Source organism: Pseudopodoces humilis, chromosome 14 (genome assembly GCF_049639895.1).
Source record: "Pseudopodoces humilis isolate 2021_Gansu_Grassland_sample_001 chromosome 14, ASM4963989v1, whole genome shotgun sequence".
In the NCBI taxonomy this organism is placed as follows: Eukaryota; Metazoa; Chordata; class Aves; order Passeriformes; family Paridae; genus Pseudopodoces; species Pseudopodoces humilis.
Genome location: NC_142213.1, coordinates 13,271,520 through 13,284,631, shown reverse-complemented (window position 1 = coordinate 13,284,631; position 13,112 = coordinate 13,271,520).

The window sequence follows — 13,112 nt, the reverse complement described above, 5'->3', positions numbered from 1 at the left end:
CCACAGATCTAACAGTTAGATAGACCTAATTCTGTGGCTATTTCTTGCATTAGATCTATGAAAAGATTCTGGTTGGGGTTTGGCAACCCCCAATTGCTGTATTGTTTCTCTAATTGCTCATAATGTTCACTAAGAGAGTTAAGCCTCTCCTGTTCTAGTTTCTTTTTCTGAGCTTCTGCTTCTTGCCTCTTTAACTCTAGGGTTAATTGTTTTATTTTGTTTTCAGGGTCTACCCCTTCCTCATCCCTGGAGAAGCAGAATACTTGGTTGAATTGCAAACATACCCGGTCATCACTACTTTTTAACAAATCAAGGATTATCGGTTCATTATTAAAAAAAGCCTTTTTTTCATGTTTTAAATTTTTACTTTCCCAATATACTTTCCCTCCCATGGTACACATTTTTAAATTCGCTTTATTGTAACATAAAGGGTTAACCGCATAATATGCCAAAAAGGTGGATTGTCTTTTCCCCCCCTATCTAGACCGTTTTGTTACATTGACTGCAGATTGGAATTGGGGGAATCATTTCCACTTCTCTCTTATACCTGAAATGGGAATTTTCAGTCTTTCTTTTCATAGGAGTTTTAGACTGCCCGTTCTTAAGCCTTGCCCCTGAGTGGTAACACTGGACCTTCCCCTTTAATTCACAAAGATTATACTGAGTGCTGTTAGACAAACAACGTTCCGGAGGACAGTAGTTAACTATTCGTCTGGTATCTGTGGCAGTCTGACACTGCTCACACTTCCCCAGGAGACGCTCCCCCGGAGGTACCTCGGGAATCATTCTCTCGGCTAAGCACACGGCTAGACTCAGGAACATCAGGATTCCCCACCGGTGTATCCCTCTGCCTTGCCCTTCGCCCGTATAAAAATATACGGCGGGGATTACCATCTTCCCGGCAGCAGGGATATCTTCAGGGGCCCTTGTAGTTCTTATGGCGTATCTCCTTTTAAAGGTAGCCCACCGAGACGACTTAATCGTGTCTGTCCTGCACGGTACTTTTACTGTCTTTCGGCACTCAATTTCCAAAGCCTCTGCCTTGGAGTCTAGTTTCCCTCTTATCCCCTTTTGAAAAAGTAGGAACCACTCAGGAGAGTCGAGTTCCAACAATCTCGCCCTGGTGGCAAGTATTAAGAAACGGCTAGTCAGCTCCTGTTCTTTAGTCAGACAATTGGTACACAGTCTCTTAGGTTTGTACTCTCCCCAACAGTGGGTTACTCAAATTTGTTTACAACAAGCACATTTAAAATGTATAAATGGAAAACAATCACAGTTTGCGTTGATGTAACTTATCTGGTCTGCAGCTCTACGATTTTAGAACAATCATGTACTAATTTTTCTGAATAGAAACTGAGCAGGATTTTTTGTGCAGTGGTTTTCAATTCTAAACCGGGTGAGCTGATTAAGATGGCTTCATATTTTAGAAGCCTGGAATCAGTCAGCCACTTCTCTGCTTTTTGCTGCAATATGTTTTTCACATCGTGGGGAGTGTAAACTACCAGGGGAGGAAAAGTTATTTTCCTTGCTTCTCTTATTAACAGAGCCACTGTTACAATTGCTTGTAAACACGTAGGCTAACCCCGACTGATTGGATCTAAGATCTTTGAAGCCTATAGGCTTTCTTTTGTCTGCCCATTCCTGAGTCAGGACTCCCTGTGTTGTTTGTTTACTCACATTCACAAACAACTGGAATTCTTTATTCGTATCTGGTAGAGTTAGTACCGGGGCAGTCATAAGAACAGTTTTTAATTTCTGGAAATTAGACTCATCCTGTTCAGTTCACTTCAGCCTGTCAGTGTTTAATCTTTCATACAAAAACTTCACTTTTTCACTGAAACCCTCAATCCACTGCCTGCAATATCCCAAGAGCCTTAGAATTTGTCTAATTTGCCTTTTTGTTTTTGGTGCAGGCAATGCAAGGATGTCTGCTACCCTCTCCGGGTCTAATTTTTCCTTGAGATATCCAATGTCTGAGGTATTTTATTTTTTATTTCAGGCTCTGTGAATTGCAGCTTGGATTTTGATACTTTCAAACTTTTCTTTCTTAGAAAGTTTAACAAGGCAATCGTGCTTTTCTTCACACTCTCTTCAGTCGGTCCAGCTATTAGCAAGTCATCTACATACTGTGAAAGCTTTGTCCTGTCCTCAAGAGCAAATTGGGTTAACATTTGTTCTAAAGCTTGTCCGAAAAGGTTCGGAGACTCCACAAACCCCTGGGGGAGGACCGTCCACTTTAGCTGTTGCTTACGGTTTGTATCTGTGTCCTCCCACTGAAATGCAAAATAATCTCTACTCCTTTCATCCAGAGGGCAAGTCTAAAAAGCATCTTTCAAATTAATCACACTATACCACATATCTTCTGGTGTGAGTCTATTTAGTAAAGTATAGGGGTTGGCCACCACCGGGAATTTAGTCCGGGTCTTAGCGTTTACCGCTCGTAGGTCCTGGATTAATCGGACGCTACTATCCGTCTTTTTACAGCTAGGATGGGGGTGTTGTGTTGAGACATGCAAGGCTCTAAAGTACCCTCGTTTAGGAGGTCATCAATTATTTGTTTCAACTCCCTTCTCTCTTTGAATGCTATACTTCAGGGTTTATTTTCTTTTCATTTTTAGGAGTCAACTTAAATATTTTCACCACTAATTCAGAATTTTTAATCAAGATATTAATTCTTAAAGCAACAATCATGTCCCTTCTCAGTAAATTGTAATCTGCTTCTTCTACTAATAGCAAATTCCTTAAGCAAATTTTATTTTCAGATTCTATTTCCACATCTTTTATTACAGGCACTTCAAAGGGGTCTCCCTTTGCACTGATTACAAAAACTTTTTCTCTGCTAGCCACACATCCGTATGGCAATTTCTGCAGGGTACTTTTCTCTGCCCCAGTATCTACAAGAAAACTTACTTCTTGTCGTTAGGGGCCCACTTTTAATTTTATCAAGGGCTTCTTGGATGTTCTGGTCTCTAAATTAAAGAGCCCCTGACACTCTTAATCTTCTTGAAAAATTTTCTCATCTTTTATTCTTTGTTTACAATTCCGCTGAACGTGTCTTACCTTTTTACAGTAGTAGCATTCCGGGCTCTCTCTCCGTGGGGCCGGGGCTGCCCAGTGAGAACCTCGACTTTTTCCGGGTAGTGTTTTAAACTTACCCTGCATCTGTTCTTGTTTCTGGACTTCTTTTACCGCTGTTACTAAAATTCTAGCTTGCGATTTCTGCTTCTCATCTTCTCTTCTCATGTACACTTTTTGAGCTTCCCTTAGGAGCTCTTGAAGACTTTTATCTTGCCACCCCTCAATCTTTTCTAATTTCCTCCTAATATCTTCCCAAGATTTAGCAACAAATTGTGTTTTTAACAGAACCTCCCCCACAGGAGAGTTCGGGTCAGTCTCAGAGTAAATCTGTAAACTTCGCCGTAATCTCTCGATCTATTCAGTGGGTGGTTCCTTTTTTCCTTGACACTCTTTGAAAACTTTGCTAATGTTCTGGCCCCTAGGGACCGCTTCTCTTATACCTTGTACAATCATGCTCCTTAAATCCATTATGTTCCGTCTGCCTTCCTCTGTCTGTGCATTCCAGCTCGGGCTTGCGCTAGGCCATTTCTGGTTACCTGGCATCCCCTGTGGATTGCGTCTGTCCCAGTCTCTGATCCCGGCTTGTTTAATCATTTCTCTTTCCTCCGGATTAAACAGTGATCTCAGGATTGCCATAAGATCGTCAAAGGTATAAATGTTACTCCCTAAAAATTCATCTAACTTCTCAGCCACTCCGAGAGGGTCATCTAACAACCGCCCCATCTCTTTTTTAAATGCTCTTACATCTCCAGAGTTAAGGGGGACATTCACAAAACCGATCACTCCCGGGGCCGTCGGTACTTCTTTAAGAGGGAGCAACCGGTGCCCCTCTTCACTCTCTCCCCATTCATTATCTATCATTCTCGCTCTTAAACGGGTTCTACTTGCGGGAGGGGAATTGGTGATTGTGTGTTGCCTCCCTGTTATTAATGGTGGGAATTTTGCCGCCACCCGGTTGAAGGGAGGAGTCCCCTCCGTGGTATGGGAGGGTCCCGGTTGTGGCGGCTGGACCGGCAGGGATGGATAGGGTGTTCCCCAGCCTTGCGCAGAAAAAACCTCCGAGGAGGTTGCTGTGGTTACGGTGTTTACAGGCGGGGAAAGGGGAAGGGCTGCCGGCATCGCTGCTGGCCCCGAGTCTCCCGTCTGAGACACACGTATCTCAGTGGGTTGGTCTCGGGGGCCCAAGGGTGCTGTGGGCATTTCTTGATCTACAGAGGAAGGTCCCGCTGGTCCTCGATACGGGGGTGGTAAGTGATCGAGGGGTTCCCAGGACTCAGTTTTCGACTCACGTTTTTCTTTTTGCTTTATTGGAAATAGCCCTACTCTGGCATTTACCCAGAGCTTGGCGTATTCCCTCTCCTCAGGATCTGAGGGGACTTTGTTCTCCACATAGGAGAACAACTTGTTACACGTCCATTTTTCAAATGTGCCTAACACTGGCCAAGTGAGGTGACTTCTCAACTCCTGTCCTCCCCAAACCTCTATACAATAATGTATTAATTTCTCCTTTGATTTCCCCTTCCTCTGGGGACAATCTTCCCAGTGTTTTAGCATCCACCCCAAGGGACTTTCCAGTGGGATGTCTGGTGATTCCTCCCCCTGATCGGAGGAATCTTCTCCTGTGCTTCTTCCTTGAAGCTTACTCTTTTTCTGCCCTATACTTCGCAAATATATTCTTACCTTTCTTCGACTTCTCCGTGAGTCGATATCAGTTTCTGCGTTGTGTACTTAGGAATCAAAATTTGCCGATACTCACCTTTCAGCGAGCTGAGCTGAGGTCTCTTGTAATCGGAACTTTTGATTCTTCCCTGGACCTCTCCCTGGGTCCGTTACTAAGAGGGTTTACCAGCCTCGAGCTCGACAAGACGTCCCTTCCCCTCTTAGTACCTTGCGATCAGTTCCCGAGACACCCTTTGGTCTCAGGTTTTACCAGTGTGTGTCGAGGGAAAAAAAAAAAACTTTCACTCTGTATCGCTTCCTTCGCGGCCGGCCAATTCCCTCGCGGGAGGATGGAAACGCGACCTTGAAGTCCGCACTCGCTTCGTGATCAGATCACGTCTCACACACTCGCCCGATCGCCCGCTCAACCAGCAGTACTTACAGCTATTTTCCTGCGTGGGTGTCCCTTGTGCGCACTAGACGTTTTACGAGCAAAGTAAGCCGCGGCTCCCGAAGGCTCCGTGCCTTCCGAGCTCTCCGATCCGGATTTATCCTTTTTATTGTGGTTTTTACCTCCGCCTAAATTTGGTTCGGATATCGGAACGAACTACGGGGGTTCTCAACTCACCAGGCCGCCAAAATCAGCGGGGGTACCCGTCCTGGGCAGCGAGATTCCCCGCAGTTTCTCCGATCCGAGTCACGGCACCAATCTGTTATAAATGCAAAGGCAGATTTGGGTTAAATAAAAACAATTTATTATAAAACAATTTCTATAAAAAAATAAACAATGAGGGAAAACCACAATAAAACAAACAGCGCAGCGCTGGGTGGACAGGGGTCTATACTCAAAGGTATAGGTGTTCCCAAATCCACGCAGGAGGGTAGACTGTCCGGGGTTTTTATAGGGATTTTTAGCCTTGAGGCCAAATTCCAGGCAGGCACCATTCATCAACAGTCCTTGATTGTCGTATGAATTGATTTCCTGGCATTGGAGAATAGAGTCGAATGGACGTCCGGACCGAGTCTCCTCATATGTAAAGAAATTCTGAGTGGCTCTTGTGGTTCAGGCCATCCGGATGGGATGGCTGGATCCGGGTTGGAGCCGATGGATATTTCGGCTGGATTTTTCCTTTTGTTTACTTGATGGCTTCCCCCAACGGTAGCCCGCAAGGCGAGGTGTTCGGGTCCGGTGATGAATATCTCGTCGGTGCCTCTCCGTTTTGGCTTGATGTTTCGTGTCCTGCCTATTCTTCCCCGTTGATGGTCACCGAGCCTGTCCTTGTCAGTTTGAGGAGTTTTTTTTTTTTCTGTCAGCTTGATGGGCCGCGTCCTGTCTATTCTTTTGTTGATGGGCGCCGGCTAGGATCGTTATCCTTTGAGTGGGAATTCGTGGCTAGATCTGGGAAGGGCTTGTGTGTCATACTGTACTTTATATTTTATTTCGTTATTGTTATATACATTTATTTAGATTTTTACGAATTTTTACAAGTTCATTTCTCACACAGGGAATACACTAGTATTCATCTTTAGGGTGTATGTTTTGACCTTCCCAAAACCAGATTATATTTTAGATGCTTAAGAATTTTTAAGTATAGAGTATAGGAATATAAATGAAATTATTCATAAATAGGAAGTAGTGATATTAAAGCAGCAAATGTAATGTTGACTAAATATGCATAGGATTGAATCAAGGAAATAGAGTAGTATTCATTCTTAGTCTTTATATTTTAGCTTTCCAAAACCAGATTGTATTTTAAATGTTTAGGAAGTTTTAAGTATAAATTATAAGAATGTTAGTAAAATTGTTCATAAATAGGATGTATAGCTATTAAAGTAACAAATGTAATGCTAACTAAATGTGCCTAGGGCTGCAGCCAAGGAATAGAGTAGAATTCATTTGTTCATTGTTATATTTTATATTATATATATATTTATAGTTTATTTTATATTTGTTCATTGTATATTTTACCTATCCAAATTCAGACTGTATTTTAGATGTTTAAGAAGTTTTCATTTTAAGTATAAACTGTAAGAATGTTAGTAAAATTGTTCATAAATAGGATGTAGAACTTAGAGCTATTAAAGTAGCAAAAGTAATGCTAACTAAATGTACTATGATATCCACTGAAAGTCTTCTTCATAAAAAGTCTTCTTCTTTGTAATGTCCATCATACTTTACTCAATTAAACCTTTGTTTTGGTTCAATTTTTGCAAGCTGAACTTTTAAAATATGTTAGAATTTGTAAGCGAATAAATTTTCCTTGTTTCAGAAGTGACATACTTGATGGAATTTTTTCCAGTATCCAAATGGTGTAAGACATTTTTGTAGGAAACAAATTAAGAAATAAAATTTATTTCTTGCACTGTCAACCAGTTTATTTGAAGACATCTTTAGACGTAACATGCAGAGCACATTTTCGCGGAGCCACATCTTATGAAATGCGTTTATATGCTCTTTAAGGCCCTGAGGCTGCGCTGTCCCCCGTTTCCCCCGTGCCGGCAGAGCTCTGGCAGCACAAGGCACACGCTTCTCTTGCTTCTCCCTGAGAGGGCCTTGCTTTGGACTTGTTTGGAGCGGCAACAGCAGCAGCCCGAGAAGCTGCATTGCCCAGCCCACGGTGTTTCGGGGAATTGCACAAGGCCCGTGGGCAGCACGGAGCCACAGCCGGTTGGGGCCATTTTTGGTGCTTGGGGAGGCCCTTCCGTTTCTCTCCCCCAACACCCCAAGGGTTCAGGAACGGCCGCACCGACCGCGCTGAGAGGGCAGCACTGACCCCCCAGACACCGCCGTGGGCACCGCAGGGACGCGGGGAGGCTCACACCGAGGGGCCGCAGCTCCCAGGGAGTGCCAGAGATTCCCAGAAGCTCCTGCCTTCCCGGTTTTCTGTTCCGGGGAAAGGATGAGTCCGGTGGGGTTTGCCCGCCCTTTTCCCTCTGGCTTCCCACACGGGGGCGCCATCTTGGGAGGGGGTTGCCGCCATTTTCCTCCTTGGCCCTGGGGAGTCCGGCAGATTTCAGCAACTTTGTAACTACTGATTATCAGTGAATTTTTGCCTGTTGCTGTTTCGTGGGGGTTTTTTGGCTTTTTTTTTTCCCCTTTTTTTTTTTTCCTTTTTTCCCCCCACTTATATCTACTCGCATTTGCCTCTTATTGGTGAAAAGGGAATGGGTAAAACTAAAAGGGGAGATAACCTATTTCGGAGTGTCTTCCTCTTAAATTAAACCAAGACAGCAGATGAAATAATTTATTTTTTTTTCCCAAGTCCTGGAGTGAAGTCGCAGAGTGCTAATATTGAAATGAATGTCTGCTTCTAGCACTAGAAACAGCTTTGGACTTGATAATATAAAATTCAGAGCATCTAACCCCATGGTGCTATGAGCATGAATTTAAGGTTATAAATAACAGTATTCCTAAGTATTCATGCCAATCATGAGCAGGACTTTTTTAACAGATTCAGGTTGCAGCTTCTGATGGATTTTGGTTAGGACCATATGCTAATTTAGCTGGTGAGACATGCAAATCGATGAATTTGGAGAGGGATATTTCTTAGCCTTTTTCATTATGGGTAGAGACTAGATCTTCTTGTATAACGTTTGAGGAGGATTGAAGCAAACCTTTTTACTCTTATGTTTGTTTCTCTGTTTTTCTGTACAATATTATACACATCTTCTACTTACCTTTTTTATGTTAAATACATGATATGCTTCCCATCTCTTTTATTTTCTGAGAATAAGTTAAACAATGGGAACAGCGCAAAACTCTTGCAGCTAACAGCTATTCTTTGATCATTAAGGGTGAAAGCCAATAATATGTAGCAGATGAGATTAATCCATTGGTTTAACTGTCAGCTCAAGGGAGAACAGAAGATATTATTAAGTATTCACCAAGTTCCGTTTATGGTTGTCAGACTGACCTTAAAAATGTTAACTGTAGAAACGTATGTGTTCTGAAGCAAATAAAGATATTTTGACACTTCCAGACAGGGATTAACATGTATTTTTTTAGGATCATGAAAAACAACTTGAACACACCACTGACGGTAAATTAAGGTCACATTCAGGGGCTGTGAACAAAGCCCTTCCTTCCAATGGATGCTGCCTGCTCTGTTTCTGAGCAAACAGAAAATCCCCTTTCTGAAGAAAACCAGCAGTTGCTACACATTACCTGTGTCCTCCTCATACTGCTACAGGGTATGCACAGAGCGTTAGGACATCTGCTCCTGTTACCTTTCAACAAGGCACAAATGTCATATTCTGTGAGTTTAACTCAGCTCAGGTTGGGACTAAACATTATCTTGGCAACACACTGACCCACTTAAAAAAAAGCAAACTAAAGACACTATTTTCATAATATTGTAGCTAACAACATTTCATCTGTATGTTTCTGCATTTAATTTTTCAGTTACAGATGCAACTTAGTTTGCTATGCTGGAGTTAGGAGTCATCATTTTAAAACCAGGTTCATATTTCTGAAGAGCTCTTACTTGTCCACCTGCCTTAAGTGGTGCTGAATTAGTCCTTCTGATTATATTCAATTTCCAGAGCTTCTTGTCCTTGTTCAGATGATTCTTTGATGCAAAATTGAAAAAAAACTTTATAATTAGCTTTAAAAACTTCTAAGTAACTATTTAAACCTAGTGACAAATTCCTTGGGATTTTTTCCAGCCATGATAAAATGTTATCTTTGGAGGTAAATATGGAAAATGTTCCAACAGAATGTGTGCATGTGTGTATATATACACATTGTATCTTTGCATGTATTAGGGGATTAGAGGCCATGTTAAAGGGAATGTTTATAGACAGCTAATAAATAAGGCAAATTTCAAAGCAACATTTTATTACATTGATATCCAGTAGCAATATAATGCACATGGCCAGTGATTAGCTTTTAATTGCTGTCAATCATTATCAACACATGTTCAGTGTATGACTCCTTAACTTTCCCATAAAATATCAGTGTAAAAAAGCCCATGGCCCCATCCCATAGAGTCAGCACTGATAGTCCTTGATGGTCTCACTTGCAGAAATCAGAGTGCTCAGAGGTGAGAGCTCTTCAGCTAGAAAAGCTGGAACTGAAGGAGGATTTTTTTTTTTTTTTACCCCTGCAGTTGTTTGCCTGTCCTTAGTGCTTTATGTTTCCCACAGCATCTTGTCATAGTTCCTTTTACTTTGTTGTCTTGGAATTCTGGCTTTTGCCAGACATATTTCTTGCTTACTCTGCAGGATCACTTTGGTTTTATGAGACAATTTCTGCTTTTTCTGCAGGATTACTTTGATTTCCCTGGACATCTTTCCTGCCTGCTCTACATGCTTTCTCTGTTGTGCAGATTTTACTGCTTGCAGAAGTTTTCCTCTACACCATTTGTGCAGTTGTACCATAAATCTCTGTATGCCTATTTTGCAGTACATATGTATATACAAATATATATATATATTTTAACTGTGTTACATTAATGGCTGGTTGCTTGGTATTGTTGTTCCTATTGTTACTGAGTTACAAGATCCTTATCCACTCCCAGTGGTTAGGTTATTTTGGTTTTCTGAGGTCTAGGTTGAAGAAAAACGAATATTATTTATATTTTAGTCTGTTTTTTTTCTAGGAACTCATCAAGCCTTTGCCTGAAGTCTGAAACTTCTGAAAAATCTGCTTGTTGTTTCTTCCAGTTAATCTTCAAATTTTGTTACTTGATACTTACTGGACAAAAAAAAAAAAAAAAAAAAAGTTACATCCTTTTTTGTCTTGCTTCTCAGTTAGGATGCCCTTATTTCCTGTCTCTCTTACCATTCTGTCTTTTGCTCCACCCTCACTATGCCTAAAAACATCCCTTCAGTGTCTGGACTGCGTAGATTCTAAGTGGAATCAGTGATATTTTTTTCCCAGTAGTGCTTTGGAATTAAGCCCCCAGTCTTTTTATTTCGCTTACGTTACCTCATTTGTTTAGGCAGAATTCTCTGCTCAAGAGTCTTTAAACTGTAATTAGGGTCAACTTGTGCTAATGCTGTATTTTAACATTTAAATTGTGCATGCATATATGTATGTAGGTGTGTGAACAAACAGGGAGTTCATAATGATCTAGACATACACACATCTATATTTACAGACATTGCAGAAATTTCTTCCTAGTGCTTCCCTGTCACCACAATTCAGTTGCACCAAGTGCTATATCCTTTTCCTCCACAGAGTTTTAGATCACCTGCATATTTGATCAAGGCACAAGACAGCTCTTTCCAGTCTTCATAAATATTAATTATGTTAATTAAATATTAAATCAAATAGTAAATCACAATTAAAATTAAAATATTAAATATTTATTGAAGGAGATCTACTGTTGGTGACTCTGATAGCACATATCCAGATATTTCCTCCTAGTTAATGTTGTGCCATTTATAATTGTTATGGTAATGGTCCAGCAGCCAATTATGTGTTTCAGACTGCTATATTCATGTTCAAGTCACATCATTCTTTCTCCCTGAAAGATTTGCTGAGCTATATTGAAACCTCTGATAACATTTCTGCAGCAAATTTCTGGTTTGAAGAATGATGATTATAGCACAAGACCTGAGAATTATTCTGCTCAAAGCTGATCTTACTCCCCAATTCAAAGGCTGCTGGCCCTAGAACTTGGTCTTTGAGTAGTTTAGAACATAGTGAAGGAATGTTATACTTTGAACCTAATCATCACTGGGAAGGAAGAAAAACTCTAGCTGATTATACTTTCTACTCTTGGTATGTCATACCACCTATGGCACTGAAGTTGGTATTTTTATTGCAAAATTGACATTAATTTACATTAGAACATGTAAATTATGGTAGGATAGGAAAAAAACAAGGTTATTAATGCCTGTACTGTTTACTTTTTCACTATTTATGCTGTTTATTTTGAAGTGAATGTTTTCACATATTTAACTGATTTTCAAATATTCAAACCTGTCAGATTATTTTCACTAAATCACCATTCTGAAGAAAAGTATAAAGAACTCACGTATTTCCAGTATTAGAATCATAGTGTTTGACAAGAAATCCCACCTCTTGTCTTTTTCTTCCAAGTTTTAAGTGATAAAGTGCTCCTGAAACCTAGAAATCCAGCATGTCTGAAAGCATTTCTTTTTCATGGAATAGACCAGACATCACAGGCACAAAGGAATCAAAGCCCTTGATGCAACAGGTAGAACACTGAGTATGCAATAAATAAATGTGATGGTTTCTGTGAAGCAGATCTGAGACTTTCTGATACCAAAAGATATTTGAATATTCCATCCTGAGACCTCAATTTCCCCAATAAAATATTTCATAGGAGAAATAAGAAAAGTCTGATATCTAGTGTTCACAGGAACTGATTTTATTAGTTTTTATTTCTGGCTTCATTTTTGTTCCCATGTGAAGATTCTATTCCACTTGAAATTGTGGAGGCTGAGATTATAATTGTCAGCCTAGTTACATCTACCTATTTGAAATAGCTGATCAAAAATGAGTCAAGAAAGAATCAAAACATGTAAGTTCTGTTAATTTTAATAATTTTTAAATTATGCATTTGTAATGTATCTGCTGTCACCATGTTTTGCCAGATAATTTTTTATAGCCAAATATTTCCTGAAATGCTTGCTTGCTGTTTATTCTGTTTGTCCTAAATGTAGCAATTTAGAATGAAAAATAATTATCCCCTTAAATTATGTGAAGTATTTGCTTTTCATCAATTGTGCTGTAAATGTTTTTAAACTCATTGTGAGATTAAATGAGAAAGAAAGATGGTGAAATACTCACACTGCACAAAATATATGTGCCACCTACAATGTTGGACATTGTGATTCATATTACAACTATATTTATTAATATAGTATAGATATTATTTATATTTTTTTTTAAAGAGATGAGGCTAAAGAGAATACTCCCTGCAATTACAGTAAAACAGTCAGGCTTTCCATCTATTTCTATCTCAAAACTACTTTTAAAAAATTCAAATATAAATTCTAAACATTGTAAAAAAAGAAACCCAACCAACAAAAAAGAGGTTGGTAGCAAAAAGATATTAATCTGTGTCTAAATGTTAAAAAGCTAGCCAGAAGTCCATTATTAGGCATTTTTATTTAGCAACAGGGTCTTGATTAGGAGTGGCACCTGCAGAGCAGGCAGTGCTGGGTGAGAGTTCTCAGTGCCCTGCCTCTTGCAGCCGTGGCACAGATTCCTCTGGAATGTGCATGGCACAGCCATTTCATCTGCTCTGGACTGAATGAATAGATAAGAACAAAGCCACTGCTGCCATTAATATTTGCATGCCAGAATGGAACCAACTGGGCTTTCTCAAGTGTAATTGACAGAAAATGTGTTCCTCCCTTCCTTAACAGCTTAGAAATAAACACGAAAAGCCCAGCATTTC